Here is a 17,374-nt window from a genome sequence, read left to right as displayed (position 1 = left end):
AAAGCCTAAAGAGAAAAACATATAGAGTGGTGAGAAATATTTCTTTTCTTTTTTTTAATTATTATGCTTTAAGTTCTGGGGTACAGAACGTGCAGGTTTGTTACACAGTTATACACATGCCATGGTGGTTTGCTGCACCCATCAGCCTGTCATCTACATGAGGTATTTCTCCTAATGCTATCCCTCCCCTAGCCTCCCAGCCCCTAACAGGCTCCAGTGTGTGATGTTTCCCTCCCTGTGTCCATGTGTTCTCATTGTTCAAATCCCACTTATGAGTGAGAACATGTGGTGTCTGGTTTTCTGTTCTTGTGTTAGTTTGCTGAGAATGATGGTTTCCAGCTTCATCCATGTCCCTGCAAAGGACATGAACTCATCCCTTTTTATGGCTGCATAGTATTCCATGGTGTATATGTGCCACATTTTCTTTATCCAGTCTATCACTGATGGGCATTTATTTGGGTTGGTTCCAAGTCTTTGCTATTGTGAACAATGCCACAATAAACATACATGGACATGTGTCTTTATAGTAGAATGATTTATAATCCTTTGGGTATATACCCAGTAATGGGATTCCTAGATCAAGTGGTATTACTAGTTCTAGACACAAGTTAAAACCAAACAACCCAATCAAAAAGTGGGTGAAGGATATGAACAGACACTTCCCAAAAGAAGACATTTATGCAGCCAACAAACATGAAAAAAAAAAAAAAAAAAAAAAAAAAAAAAAAAAAAAGCTCAAAACTACAGTAAGATGCTATCTCACACCAGTTAGAATGGAGATCATTAAAAAGTCAGGAAACAACAGATGCTGAAGAGGATGTGGAGAAATAGGAATGCTTTTACCCTGTTGGTGGGAGTGTAAATTAGTTCAATCGTTGTGGAAGACAGTGTGGCGATTCCTCAAGAATGGTGAGAAATCTTAAACAGTAGGGGCAGTTGAGGCAACTAGGGAGGGTTAACTTGGAAAACAGAAGACAAAGAGAGAAATCTCCAGTATCACCATGTTTTTGATAGAGTATTATGTAGAGAGATAATCAGGTAGTTACAAATTACTGGAAGAGAAGAGCATGGATCTCCAGGAATGACTGCTAGATCCACAGTGTAGAATCTTTGGGGTGATTAAAATGTACTGGAATTAGATAGTGGTAATGTTTGTACAATGTTGTGAATATGCTAAACTCTACTCTTGAAATGGGTGAAATTTTATGGTATGTGTAAAACAAATTTTTAAGTGTTCATTAGATTCAGTAACATGATTAGTATAATCCAAATAATACACGAAAAGTCAAAAAGCAAACAATAAAAACAATGGTTTCCAAAGAAATGAAGTAATTTTTCAAGGCAGATTGAAATGTTAGGAAAGAGTTTTCTTTTTCTTTTCTTTTTTTAAAAAAATAGTGAAGGGCTTGAACAAGTTTTAATGTTGATAACATGGAGTTTACAAAGAGACAAAGCATGAAGACATAGAAAAGATAAAATTAATCAGTAGTGCAAAATTTCTAAAAAAGTAGAATTAGTGTTCAGAACATAGGTAAACAGATTAGTCTTTTTAAGTGGTATGTTAATTTCTTTTTACAAGACTTCATGAAAACAGGATACCACTAGCTAGTCCCTCTCAGCTGACCCAGGATATTTACGGATTTTATCTTGGGATGTTAAGCATGTATTTAGATGAAGGTGTCTACTTTTTTTTGACTAGATGATAACGTAATCTTCTGGGGAGAAGAAGGAGCAAAGGTAGAAAGGGCAAATAATTTGTTCAACATTAGCCAGCTAGAAAATGATAGATTTTATTTTTAAAACCATTTATTTTTTTAGTATATATTTAAGGTGTTCAGCATGTTTTGCTATAACTATAAATAGTGAAATGATTACTACAGTCAAGCAAATTAACATCTTTTTATTTTGAATTGATTATATATACACATGAAGTTGCAAATTAGTATAGATAGGTCAAATTTACCCATTACCCAGCTTTCCACATTGGCACCATCTTACATAACCATATACATTATGAAAATGAGGAAGTTGACCTAGCACAATAAAATAAACAACAAATTTTATTTGTATTTCATCAGTTTGTGCATGCACTCATTTTTTGTATGTCTTTGTATCACATATATTCATATAATCACCAACAAAATCAACAGAGCTTTTGTGCCATCACAAAAGAATTTGTGACCTCTTTATATGCCTGACCTTCTGAAACCTCTGAAAATAACCAGACTTAATCATAAGAGTAATGGGAAACTACCAAAGAGTATTAAGTGATAAAGTCACATGGCAGACTGTTTCATGTTTCCCTTTATCTCAAATAAAAACAGGGGTGCATAACTGAAGAAAGAGGCAGCATTAGAATATTATTTCAATAACTAAGGTAAAGCATGATGATGCAGAATAGAATAGTGACTCTAGATATGCAGAAGACTGGATAATTTCAAAGATGTAGATTCAAAAGAATCTGGTAGTTAACTGAATATAGTAGTCAGGAAGGGATCAAGTTGAGCTTATCTGACTTGGGTATCTGGGTTGGTGGTGATACCATTCATAGAGATGTGAAACATGAGGGAAGTGGCTTGGATGTGCTAAGTTTGTTTCTTTATATGTTTAATTACTTACGGGTTATTCAAATGAAGATGTCTAGAAGGTAATTGGTATTGGAGTCTGAGGTTCAGGAAGAGAATCGTGTTGAAGATAAAGATGGGGCTGTTATCAATCCATATATAGCAACTGAAGCCATAAAAATGGGTAAGATCAATCAGAATATGGTATCATCAAAGTCAAGAGAAAAGAATGAGGAGAAGGGAGAGAAAAGGATGGATGGGAAAGGAGGGGAGCGGAGGGGAAAAGGAGGGGAAAAGAGAGGAGAGGAGCAGGGAAATGAAAGGAGGAGGGAAAGGAAAGGAAGAGGGAAATCAAAGGAGGAGGGAAAGGAAAGGGAAGTAAAAGGGAAAGGGAAAAGGGAGAGGGAAAGGGAAAGGGAGAGGGAAAGGGAGAAGGAAATGAAAGGTGGAAGGAAAGGAAAGGAGGAAAATGAAAGGAAAGGAAAGCGGGAGCAAAATGAAAAGGGGGAGGGAAATTTTCAGGGGAAAACAGAAAGAATGGAAGGACAGAAGGATGGAAGAGAGGAAGGAAGGAACTTGCACAAATTGAGGGTACATGTAAAAACTTCAAATATCATGTAATCATTACACATAATTTGTGCTATATAAAACTTAATGCAAACTTATCAGCTTTTCTTTCTGAAAGGAAGAAATTTTTTTCTACATTTTTTTTTCTTACTGTTTTTCCATCAAAATTTCTTTATTCTTAGAAGGAATTTCCTCAAATATTTATACTCGATCCCAATATTTTTTCTAGAATGAAACATCTCTACTTTCTTGGCCCAAGAACTGTGGTAACTAGCTTGAAAACAGTGCTATATATTTGTTATGTCAGGAAAAAATATAGTTGAATGAAGTGTTCTATTTCCCATAAAGAAAAAAGAGTTCCAAGCTACATTTAAGTTTTGTTTATACTACCACCTCTCCAAGCATTTCAGCTATCATTGTTTTTTAATTGCCTCTACAATATGCAGCCAAATATTCGTAGATATTAAAAGATATCAAAAGATATGTTAGCAACAACAATAAAAATAATAAAACAATTCTCAATGATAACTGAAGCTACTGCATAATTTAAATAAAATGGAAAAAGTCAGCATCAACTTTGAATTCATTGGCCTTTGTTAATTTATGTTGCAATCTTATATTTGTTTAAGGCATAACTCTGAATTCATTTAATGACCTAGACTATTTTGTGTTGGACTTTCATTTTTTAAAAAAATAGCAAAATAAAATGCCATCTTGTAGAGTGCTCTTTACCATATGAGATCCATCTGGCAATACCATGGAATATTTAACTTTGAAGGCACAGTTATCAAATAGTTGCTCTAAAGTGCTTATAAGAGGCAAATTCTTCTGGTTTTTCTTCTAAGGCATATTAAATTACTGATAACTTTAGTATAACAAATCTGAATGTAGATGATTTTAAATGTTGATTATGGTGCATTATTTAATATTTTAAATATTAACTAATTCATTTTCAAATTATTTGTAAATTAGCAGAATTTTTCTTTTATAAAATTAAATATTTTGTATTCTCCCACCCCACCGCTAGAAGTCCTAAAACATAAACTTTAAGGGAAATATTATGATTTTAAAATAAAGGATTTAAAGTAACATTTTCCTGTTAGTTTTGTGGCCTGTTTTCTTTTCCAGTAATACATTGAGACCAGTTCACCATGACTTACATTTAATATCCTTTCACATTTCCCAAACCCTAGAAACACTTAACAGATTTTTCTCTCCATAGGTTGGCTATATTCAAAAGAAACACTGGCCTATCAGGACCTCTCAGTATTGATGTTGTGGACAAGACCAAAGAGAATTTAACACTTTAGCTACTTTAACTTATGTGTGACTCATAACCATTTAACTCAGTGTTACTCAGCGTCATGCTGCCAAAAGTAATTTTCCAGGTTCCAAATGCTATATCCCTGGATACATTGTTCTCCAAAAGCAAACAAACAAAAAACCTCATTATATATATTTTTTAAAAAAATATGGTCCCCACTACTAGGTCAGCAGAGAATTCTGAGAATATATAACAAGTCCTATGACTTCAGTCCCAAAAGCTCTGGCACAGGAAAACACTATCAACTTCTTGCAATAACAGAATACCATCAATACTAGCAAGGACATACTTATGTCTACATTTAGGTGAACTAGCAAAATCTTTCATCTGATATGTACTAAATTCTTGATCATTAGAAAGAAAAAAAAGTATATCTGCTGTGGCATATTCTAAACGTGATGAATTTCCCACAAATCAAAAAAACAAATTTCTCACAAGTTAAAAAAAAGGAGCCTATATTACAAACTATTACCTGTATTCTAGGCTTCTGAACAATTTTATTATATTCTTCAGTGTTTTCCAGGTTTGTTAAAATAAGCACTTTAAAAACAGGAAAAAATAAGCATCAAAAGATAAATTCTAGCACTCTACTCTTACAAGACAAAAAAGTCAGACTACTCTTTTATATCCAATGGAATACATGAATTGGACTTACAAGATAGTTGGAAACATACCACACCACATTTAATACACATTCCAGAAAAAACTTCAAATAAAAACATGAGCTGTTGACCAATAGCAGTATTATAAATTGATAATGGGGAGCTTTTTTAAAATCACATATTAAAAAGAAGAATTGGGAACCATATGGAAGCAAAGAGCAATTTAATATACTTACACAAGTTTAGGGATTTTTTTAAACAGAAATTGGGAGTCAGGCAGTAAAGGTATACAAAATTTGTGTTTCAATATATTACCAATTAAATATTGAAATTTAAAATTGAAAGCATAACACCTACACTAAGACCAAAAAATTAAATAAATTCTTCATATAAAATCTAACAAAATATGTATAAGATCGATATGAAGAAAACTACAAAACTCTGATCAAAGGTATCAAAAAAGAACTAAATAAATTGAGAGATATTCCATGTTCATGGATAGTATGACTCAATACTATCAAAATATTACTTCTTCCCAATTTAATTTTTAGATTTAACATAATCCCAATCAAAATCCCATGAAGTTATTTTGTGGATATTCACAAACAGATTCTAAAGTTTATATGGAGAAGCAAAAATCTAGAATAGAAAACACAATATTGAAGAAAGAGTCAGAATGCTGACACTACCCAACCCCAAGACTTACTATATAGCTACATGAGTCAAGGTAGTGTGGTATTTGCAAACATATAACTAGATCAATGGAACAGAAGAGAGAGGCCAGAAATAGACCCACATAAGTCTATTTGACAAAGAAGTAAAGGCAATACAATGGAGCAAAAGTCTTTTCAACAAATAGTCCAATAACTGAACATCCACATGAAAAAAAATCTAGATATTGACATTAACTTCATAAAAATTAACTCAAAATAAATCATAGACCTAAATGTACAATGCAAAACTGTAAAACTTTCAGAAGAAAATAGGAGAACATCTAGTTGATCTTGGGATTGGCAATAAGTTCTCAGATATAACACCACAAACCAGATTTATGAAAGAAATAATTGATGTTAGATTTTGTTAAAATTAAAACTTCCATATTTGTGAAAGACAAATCACAGACTAGAAGAGAGTATTTGCTAAACACATTTCTGATTATTGACAATTATCCAAAATACACCAAAAAGTCTTAAAACTCAAGAAGAAAAACAACTTGAATAAAACGTGAGCAAAAGATCTGAACAGACATTTCACCAAAGAAATGCAGATGAAAAACCTGCATAGAAACCGATCAACATAACATGCCATTAGAGAACTGCAAATTAAAGCAATGAGATACCACTAAACACCTATTAGAATGGCTAAAACTCAAAACACTGGCAACAACAAATGCTGTCAAGGATGTGGAGAATACAAACTCTCACTCATTGCTGGCGGGAATGCAAAATGCTATTTGGCAGTTTCTTACAAAATTAAACATACACTTACCATATGATCTAGTAATCGTATTCATTGGTATTTTGTTGAAAATTATGTTCCACAAAATCCTGCACATAAATGTTTATAGCAGCCCAATTTACAACTGCAAAAAAATTGGAGGCAATGAAGATGTCTTTAAGTAGGTGAATGCATAAACAAACTTGTACATCCATACAATGGAAGATTATCCAGCACTAAAGAGAAGTGAGCTATTAATCATGAAACTATACAGGGAAACCGTAAGTGCATACTGTTAAATGAAATAAACCAGTCCAAACAGCTACATCTTGTATGATTCCAACTATACGACATTCTGGAAAAGGCAAAACTATAGATACAGTAAACAAGATGTCGGGGTTTGGAAATGGGGAGGGATAAAGAGGTAGAGTACAGAGGATTTTGATGGCAGTGAAAGTAATTTGTATGATACTACGATGGTGGGCACACGACATCATGCATTTGTCAAAATCCATTAAATGTACACCCAGTGAACCCTAATGTACTATAGTTATAATAATGTATCAATATTGGTTCATTAGTTGTAGCAAATGTACCACCATAGTTAATAATAGGGAAAAGCGGGGAGGAGAAGGGTGAATGGGCATATAGGAACTCTACTTTCTCCCCAGGTTTTTTTTTTTTTTTTCTTTTTTCTTTTTTTTAAACCTAAAACTGCTACAATAAATAAAGGCTACTGTTTTAGTTAAATCCATTTATTTCTAACATTAAAAACAGGAAACATAAAACAACTAAGTTTAAGAAGCTGAGTGTGGTGATAGGAGCCTATAATCCCAGCAACTTGGGAGGCTGAGGTGGGAAAATTGCTTGAGCTCAGAAGTTTAAGGTGAGCCTGGGAAACATAGTGAGCACGCCCCTACTAAAAAACAAAACAAAACAACAACAAAAACACCAAGTTTCACAAATACTATGTTTTCAAGTGTCAGGTGACAGGCATGTTTCATTTTTTTCAATATTACCTGTCTAGTGAAATCAGATATAAATATGTAGCTGAATTTTACTTACTGTGAACAATCAGGTGGTTTGAATTTCTCTTTTCAACAGTAGAAACAAATGTTTTGGAAATCAATATGGATTTTAAAAAGCTCCAAAAAACATTAACTCGTATTTATCAATATTATGTCTTCATTATTATATTGTCAGAACAAAAGGATTAAGATTATTTATAAAATTTTTAAAATGTGTGTTTTTACCTAGGAATATAGTCATTTTAAAATTAATGCTACTGTCAGGATGAAGGCAGGGAGCTCCGATACTTTTCAAACAACCTATTCTAGCACTTGAGATTGCTGCAGAATTTGAGCCTATATTGTCATGAGAACTTGGGATTTCAATAGATCTGCTCATGGTTTCAATCTCTAGTTGGTCTGCAAAGAAATTAACTCTGTGCTACTGCCCAAAACTATCCCCCAACTTTCAAGGTCTCCTGTCTTGAAAATATGCACATTTTGTCCTCAAAGAGCACAGAAACATACCTATAAAATCTGCACTGCTATTGTTTAAAATGACCAAAAAAAAGCCTTGCCTATAATCTCTGTATATGCAAGACTGAAGATTACATTATATGGAAGTATTCTGTAATCAAGAGTCTTTGCCTTTAAAACAAAATATTTTTTTTTTCCTTAGAGGATAGCTATTTGGGGACTTAGAAAATCTGGACAACTCTCAGAAACAAGTTTTTCTTCCGTAGAACACACACTAGGGTTTGTGCCTCTTTTCTTTGTTCAGTTTTATACATGTATAAAGGAAAGACAAAAAACAAGAGGGTCTTTTCATTTTTCCACAGTTCCCTTTCTTGGGTGCCATTCCTCTCATTGTTCACAGATGAATATTCAGTGTATTCTTCTCACACAGAACACTCGGCCAGTTTTTCTTTTGCTCTATTTTAAAGGGCATAATATTTCTTTAACTGAGGAAGACATATTTATAATATAATTTTGGATTAAGATTTTTATTTACAAATCATTTCATAGAAAGTTTCTCTAAATTTTTAGCAAGAGATATTTGGCTATAATTAGTCAGATTTATCTGTCTTCATTTCAAGGATCTCTATGGTACTGAAATTTCTGTTTAAAGAATTTTAAGTATGTTCATTTATACACAGTTCATGCAACTTATTTACTTATCCCCCTTCTGCATGTCAGCCATTTCTTTCCAAATGTTAAACAGAGTTTCTAAAAGTTATGTGTGTGTATGAGTGTGTGTATGTGTGTGTGTGGGCCTGTTTATGAAGGAGAAGCAGAGACAGAGGGAAAGTGGGCAGTCATTGTACTCAAGCCAACAACCCCATTTCAAAGGAGAGGGATTTTTACCCTGAAAATTTGTTTTCAATTCTTCACTTTTAAATTAATACATTTAGAAAAGGTTTAATAGAATGTGGCTGAACCTAACTTAAATAAAAATTTCCACCTCTTGGTTTTATATTTTTTGTTTTAATTAATTAGTCATTGGGTTTACCTTTATACGTTTTATCTGTATTTGTATTTATTATATCTGTATTTGTATTTATTTGTATAAATTTAACTGTATAAATTTTTCATAACCCCAAATATATCATGAAAACATTTAAATGTTTTCCCTTATCTAGGAAATCATACACACGTTTGAAAACCAAACAGTTTATATCTGACTACATGTTTAGTTACTATTACTATTTTGAACTTGGAATGGACTTATTTTTAAATAAGTTATTTGTAAAGAACTGAGATTTACTGCATCCTACCTTATGTCAGGTACTCATGTCTCGTCTCAAATCATGTTCTGAACATCTCTTTGCATTAATATAATTAACCCCAGTTTACAGAAGACAAAATTAAGAAACAGAGAGAGACTGGGTAACAACCAAGGTGATTCAGGACTTAACTGACAAATCTATCAACTTCTCTCTACCTCCACTGCTGCCTTCTTAGGTGACTGTAACTTCCATCCTGGACCACTGGACCACTGTATTCATCTTCTAACTGGATTCCTCACCAACTGCCCTGATAATTCTAATCCATTCTGCAACAGAAGCAGGTTTATTATGGGACTGTGTCATAATTTCCTGGCTTCCCATTTCATTTAGGGTAAAATTCTATAAGGTCTGTCTCTCCATTTCTCTTTAACTTCATTTTAATCTACTCTCTTTTTAGCTCACAGCATTCTACCCACATTAATGTCCCTTTTGTTCCTAGACATTGCCAAATTTTTGTTTTCTTTTTTCTTTTTTGTTACTGCTTTCTGATCTACTATAAAATGCTTTTCTTCTATGGAGGCTTCAAACATACTATTCCTTGCCCTGGATTTCTGCATCACTTGATCCTTCTTATCATTTGAGTCTCAACAGAAACACCACCTCTCAAAACGGTCACCCTCTGCTTCTTGCCCAGACCTTTGTTAGTTACTGTCAGAGAAAAATAACTTCTTTATTTACAACGAACTAGTTTGCTTGTTTGTTTGTTTATCATCTATTCCTCCACTCTCTCTCCATTCCCTCTCCATAGTATACTGATATCTCTATGAGGACAAGAATATTATATTTTATTTACTACCCTCATATAGTTCCTAGCACTTCAGGTACTGAATAAATATTTGCTGGATGAATGAAGTCTTTGCTTTCTCCACTCTAAAATGTGCTCATATTAATTAAATATACTCATAAAGTTTATTCACTTGGAGATATATATATATATATATATATATATATATATATATATATATATCTCCATTTGTCCTTAGTAAAGCTTGAAATATGTGAAATGATGGCACTTCTTTTTTTCCCCTGAATATTATTTCTTGGTCAGAACATTATCTTCCTCCCTGGCAAAAATATATCGCGCCTTTATGTTTTAGTAAAGTATCTCAAAGAATCATATAACCATAGCATAATGGAGCTGAAGGGCACCTTAGAGCCCACCTACCCCTATCGTGCACCTGGCATCTGAGCCTATTCTACAGCACCAAGTGGCCACTGAGACATACGAGGCTGGAAGAACTAAGTACCATTTAAGGCAACACATCTAATTCTTAGTGTGTTTTAATAGCCTAATATTTATGTTTAGAGTTTTGGTACTAAGACATTCCAAGTTTCTACTGTCCACTGACTTTTCACTATTTGTTCCCTTTGATATTCATTTGAAATCTTTTTAGTTTAACGTGATTTTGTTGTTTCTTTTTATTTAAAAAAAAAAAAAAAAAAAAAAACTTGAGGTAACTTCTTTTCTGATTTAATGTAGCAATACCAGAAAATCCTTTTTGGGTTTAGTCTTTCAGATTGTTAGTAAACTTAATGATCAAAATAGGAGTATTTGTTATTTTTCTGCAAAATACTTCCATCTATATTTCTTTCTACTTCTCATTGTGCCAAGTCCGTTCTTTCATTAAGACACTGTAATTACATTAGAGTCAGTATGTTTTAAGTAAAATTCTGAGATTCATTTACTTTTTCTTGAGGCGTCTAAAAAATATTGATAAAATCAAGTGAAATATCCTTTATGACTTGAACTTCTAGAAATTCTTGTCCTCTATATATTTTATCAATTAATTTGCCAATTATGTCTACTCCTTTTGAATAAGGAGGAAACACCATTTTCTGAAATAAAAAAAGAAAGAGAAAGAGGAAAAAAGGAAATTAGAGAATATTTTAAACAACGTGTTCTGTGTGTTTTTTAAATGTCATCAAACTCATTCTTCAGGACTTTACTCATAATAAGATGTTCAATGAATACTTATTTAACAATTGCTCTGTGTTCTATTACTTATCCCTTTTTCTCACCTATATGCTCAACTTTTTCATTATAAGCCCTTTATTCTTAGCATATAAACATGCAGGATCATCTCCCATCAAATATACACAAAAATAAGCATACAATAAAAAAGAAAGAAAATCCTTTTTTGAATATTTGCTGTTACCACTTTCTTCTCTCTTATTTCTAGTCAAATCTTTGAAGAGAGTTTTTACTTCTTTACCTCTCATTCTGTTTACAGTCCACTGAAAACTGACTTCTGCCATTAAAATATAATTTAATTATTCCCACCATGATCACAAATCACAAGACTGTTAAATCCAATTGAATACATTTTGACTTGACCTTACTTTATATCTCAGATGTTTTGACATTCTTAACAACTCCTTTCTTTCGAAAACACTGTCCTCTCACTGGCTTCATACTTTTTGGCTTTTCTCCTGCCCTTCTCTCTTCCTTTGCAGGCTCTTCTGCTTCTTCCTGACCCTGACCCTATATATGGGTTCTTCTTCTGCTTCCCAACAGTCTCTTGCTCTCATATTATCCTTTTCCTTGAGTGATTATATTCACATCTTCAACTTCAAACATCATCTTTATTTTGATGACTCTCAGGTCTGTAGCTCCTGCCCTTATCACAGCTCTTCTATAGCTCTTCAGTTGGATACATACTGCTGACTACGGAGTATCTTTAGCTGAATGCCCCATAGATACTTCAACTTATGACATATCAAACTGCAGTTTTTCAATCTTCACTCCAAAGTGATATTTTTCTGTTCTTCTCATATCTGTTAATGGTACTGTCATCCACCAAGGGTGTTTGGAAGAACCTTGAGTTCAAGCCCTTTCCTTTGTTTCCCTACAGTTGCCCTGTAATCTGTATGCTGAGGGTTAAAGGCAGGGCTAGGAGAAAATATGTTTATATTAGATGAGATGTATCATCAATATTCAACTGGTATTAGAAAAATAACCATAAAAATGCTCCTGATAATAAGCAGCTAAAACATAAAGAACATCTTTTTGTAAGTAACCATGAACAATGTTTGAGAGGTAGAAGGATCATTCAACAATCTAAAAATTCTAAACATAATTTTACATATTAAAAAAACAGTCCTAGACAGGAAAGATAAATGTCCAATATAAAAGTAAGTTAATGAAAAAGTGTGGACTAAAATCTGGACCCATTTCTGTAATTTTTGTATTTCCTTGGTATTAGAAGTAACTTACTCCTCCCTGTCCCTGATCTACGTAATGGCAAACATTTTTTCTTGGTAGGAGATAAATCAGGTCATACAAACATAGAAAGCAAAATTTAAACAAAGTATATCTGTAGTATAAATTTCTGCTAGCAGAATGTACCCTACATTTTAAAAAGTGAGAGTTATTTCTCAGCTGCTGTCTAAATAACTTATACTATTTATGCTCCCACCAATCCTGTATATTTCTTATGTGCTCACAAACCATGAATATTATCTAATTTGTAAAACCTTGTCAATCTGACAAAGAAACTTAGTAGGTGTGTATATAAGATTGAATATTTTTATATGTTATTGGACACATTTTTATGAATTATGTTTTTATATCTTTGAACATTTTCTATTGGGTTATTTATATTTCTTGTTTTTGAATTTTCTTCTGTTTCTTGGATAAGGTTTTCTTCTGGAATATATTCTTCAGACTTTTTTTAATGGTATATATTTTTGTTCTGTATTATTTTTACAGTTATGTCATCTCATTTGAAATGTACAATCACTATATAGCCCTTAATCTGTATGGTTAAAAATTGTGTGAGTAAAAACTCTTTGCCACTCTCCCCCCCACCCCAATCTGAATTCAGATTGACTTACCCTCTGAGCTTTTATTCCAGGACTAAAATTTTGCTTTAACAGAGCCAATAAGCCCAGGTGCTTACTTTCTCTTACATACCTATTCTCCCAACAATGCTTTTGCATCCCCTTTCAGGCGGTGAGAATAAATCCAGTAAAATAATTACATTCTATCACAATGTTAGTCCAGAGTTGGCAAGTAGAGGTTACATATGTACCTGTGCATATGCCTCTACACCAGCTTCCTCTTCCTGAGAGGACTGGGTATTTGCTATGATTTGAATGTATCCCTCAAAGTTCATGTGTTGGAAACTCAATCTCCAATGCAACAGTGTTGAAAGGTGGGACCTTTGAGAGATGATTAGGTCATGAGGGCTCCATCCTATTGAATGGATTGATGTTCTTATCACAGCAGTAGCTTTGTTATAAAAGAAAGTTTGGCTCTTTCTTGCTCCCCATTTGATGAGCTCTTTCACCATGTGATGCCTTCTACCACGTTGGGATACAGAAAAAAGTCCCTCACCAGATGCCCAACACCCTTTTATAGGACTTCACAGACTCGAGAACTGTGAGCAATAAATTTTTCTTTATACATTACCCAGTCTTTGGTATTCTGTTATGGCAACACAAAATAAACGAAGACAGTATTATTTATTTTTTCTTTTGTTTTACATTTTACTAATTGCCTACTTATTCAAAAAGGTAATTAGTTTTGGTTAATTATCAAAGTTTTGTCTTTCCTTTCCTACTTTTCTGCCACTAAGCAAAAAACAAAACAATGAGCATTGACCTTTACCTTTCTCTGGTAAGGGAGTATGGAAGGTTTTCTAGTACTTTGTAAAAATACTGCTACTCCCATATTAACGTTGTCACACTTCTCAGTAATGTTTCTCTAAATTGGGATTAAAGTTGCTTTTTTTTTTTTTTAGGATTTTATCTAATAAATTTTTTTAAAAAAATTTCTGGTGGGAAACAATGTTAAAAATTAAGTTATATTAGTTGTCTCTCTCTTTCTCTGGCTGCCACTTTTCAAAGTTATGGAAGAAAGTTGTGTTCCTTCCTTTTGCTAATTATTGTTGGCAAGTTTTGGGGGATGCATAAGAAAAATTTTGTCAAAAGTATTTACTGAGAGAGGGGCCGAGTAAGAATGCAGAATAGAAGGCTACACCAATCATCCACCCTCTAAGGACACCAATTTAACAATTATCTAAACACAGAAAAGCACTTCATGAGAACCAATCATCAGGTGAGTAGGCACAGTACCTGGTTTTAACTTCATATCACTGAAAGAAAAACTGCAAGAAGGTAGGAAAGACAGTCTTGAATCACCAACACCACTCCTCCCCAACCTCTGGTAGTGACTGTGTGAAGAGGGAATCTGTGTTTGGCAGAGGGAGTGCACAGGGATTGTGAGAGAGAGTATCGAACTCAGTGCTGCACTGTCACAGGAGAAAGCAAAATCAGGCTGAACTCAGCCGATCCCAACCCACGGAAAAAATATTTAAACCAACCCTAGGACAGGAGCAAGATGGCAGAATATTAAGTTCCACCAATCATCCCCTCTGCAAGGCCACCAAATTAACAACTATTTACACAGAAAAAAACACCTTCAAGAGAAACAAAAATCAAGTGACCACTCATAGTACGTGGTTTTAACTTCATATCACTGAAAGCAGCACTGTAGATATAGAAATAATAGTCCTGAATCACCGACACCAGTCTTCCCCAGCCATGGCAGTAGTGGTGTGGTGCTAAGAACTTCTCTGGGCACTGAAGGAGGAACACAGCAATTGTAAGGCAGTGAACTCAGTGCTGTACTGTTAGGGTAGAATGGAAAACCAGACCAAATTCAGCTGATACTCACCCATGGAGGGAACATTTAAAGCAGCAGTAGCCAGAGGGGAATCAGGAGGGAAGAGTGGAAAGAGCAGTGTCTTGTGGTTTGAACCCTTGCTCAGTTCACAATACAATAGACTGCAAAATAGATGTCTAAGGTTTTTGACTCTAACCCCTGATTCCCGGATGGTACTTCTGGGTCCATGTAGAACCTGGGGGTCCTTGCTGTCCTGAAGAGAAGTGCACAGGCCTGGCTGGCTTTTCCACTTACTGATTGTAGAATCTCAGGCATTGAGCAAATATAGGCAGTAGCCAGGGAGTGGTTACATCAGGCCTTAGGTGAAACCCACTGCTGTGCTGGCTTCAGGTCTGACCCAACAGTCTTAGTGGTGATGGCCACAAGAGAGCTTGGGTCACTCTGAACTTTGCATAGCTTACAGCAGAGAAAGAAGGACTCTGTATGCTTTGGAGAAAATAAGGAAAGAGAACAAGAGTCTCTGCCTGGTAATCAAGAGAATTCTCCCAGATCTTAGCCAAGACCATAAAGCTGATACCTCTATAAATCAGCAAGAACAACAGTGTTATTAAGCTTGGGATGACCCTAAAGTAGATATTGCTTAGATCACAACACTTGGGTCTTTTCAAATATCTGTAACATCTTTCCAAGAAGGGCGGCTACAAATAAACCCAGAAGGTGAAGACTACAATAAACACATAACTCTTCAATGCCTGAACAAACACCTGTAAGCATCAACACCATCCAATGACGTGACATCTCCAAATGAACTAAATAAGGCACCAGGGACCAATGCTGGAGAAGCAGAGATATGTGACCTTTTAGACAGAGAATTCAAAATATCTGTGTTGAGGAAACTCAATTAATTTCAAGATAACACAGAGAAGGAATTCAGAATTTTATCAGATACATTTAACAAAGAGATTAAAGTAATTAAAAAGAGGCAAGCAGAAATTCTGGAGCTGTAACATACAATTGGCATACTAAAGAATGTCTCAGAGTACTTTAACAGCAGAATGGATCAAGCAGAAGAAAGAATCAGTGAGCTTGAAGAAAGGCTATTTGAGAATATACAATCAGATGAGACAAAAGAAAAAAGAATAAAAACCAATGAAGCACACCTACAGGATCTAAAAATAGCCTCAAACAGGAAACCTGATTATTGGCCTTAAAGAGGAGGTAGAGAAAGAGACAGGGGTAGAAAGTTTATCCAAAAGAATAACAGAGAACTTCCCAACCCTAGAGAAATATATCAATATTCCAAGTACAAGGTGGTTATAGAATGGCAAGCAGATTTAACCCAAAGAAGACTACCTCAGAACATTTAATAATCAAACTCCCAAAGATCAAGGATAAAAAAGGATCTTAAAAGCACCAAAAGAAGTGTAACAAATAACATACAATAGAGCTCCAACACATCTGGCAGCAGAGTTTTCATTGGAAACCTTATAGGCCAGGAGAGAGTGGCAGGTAATATTTAAAGTACTGAAGGAAAAAATATTTTACCCTAGAATAGTATATCTGGTGAAAATATCCTTCAAACATGAAGGAGAAATGAAGACTTTCTCAGACAAACAAAAGCTGAGGAATTTCATCAACACCAGACCTGTTCTACAAGAAATGCTAAAGAGAGTACTTCAATCAAATAAAAAAAGGATGTTAATGAGCAATAAAAAAAATCATCTGACAGTACAAAACTCACTAGTAATAGTAAATACACAGAACAACACAGAACATTATAATACCATAACTGTAGTGTATAAACTGCTGTCTCTTAAGTACAAAGAGTAAATGAACCAAAAAAAATAAATAAATACAACTTTTTGAGACATAGTACAGTAACATATAAGTACAAACAATAAAAAGTTTAAAAGTCAGTGGACAAGGTTAATGTGTAGAGTTTTTCTTAGTTTTCTTTTTGCCTGTTTGTTTGTTCATGCAAACAGTGTTAAGTTGTTGTCACCTTAAAATGATGAGTTATAAGATAGTAGTTGCAAGCTTTGTGGTAACTTAAAATTTAAAAAAATACAATGAATACACAAAATGTAAAAAGGAAGAAATTAATCATATCACCAGAGAAAATCATCTTCACTAAAAGAAAAGAAGAAGAAAGGAAAGAAGAGAAGACCACAAAACAACCAGGAAACAAATAACAAAATGGCAAGAATAAGTTCTTACTTATCAATAATACATTGAAGGTAAATGAATTAAACTCTCCAATCAAAAGACACAAAGTGGATGAATGAACAAACAAACAAAAAAGATCCAATGATCTGTTGCCTATAAGAACACATAATACCTATAAAGACACACACAGACTGAAAATAAAAGAATGGGAAAAGATATTCCATGCCAATGGAAAGTAAAAAAGAGCAGGAGTTGCTATACTTAGACTAGGCAAAATAGATTCCAAGATGAAAA

At 33.9% G+C, this 17,374-nt stretch overlaps 1 protein-coding gene across 32 annotated transcripts in view; it reads right to left on the bottom strand.

Moving 5' to 3' along the window:
* The window catches only part of LOC105470366 (zinc finger and BTB domain containing 20), an 814,500-nt gene that overhangs the window by 659,779 nt on the left and 137,347 nt on the right, over window positions 1-17,374 (bottom strand). For 16 of the 32 annotated variants that reach the window (XM_071089351.1, XM_071089342.1, XM_071089354.1 and 13 more), the window contains one exon: window positions 6,546-17,374. This exon is cut by the window's right edge. The exons of the other annotated variants lie outside the window; for them this stretch is intronic. The gene's annotated coding sequence lies outside the window, so the exon portion shown is untranslated. The remainder of the gene's footprint in view (window positions 1-6,545) is intronic. 32 annotated transcript variants of the gene reach the window in all.

The sequence above is a fragment of the Macaca nemestrina genome, chromosome 2 (genome assembly GCF_043159975.1).
Source record: "Macaca nemestrina isolate mMacNem1 chromosome 2, mMacNem.hap1, whole genome shotgun sequence".
Lineage (NCBI taxonomy): Eukaryota > Metazoa > Chordata > Mammalia > Primates > Cercopithecidae > Macaca > Macaca nemestrina.
The sequence above is the reverse complement of the archived record's forward strand: the minus strand, read 5'-3'. Positions and strand labels throughout refer to the sequence as shown.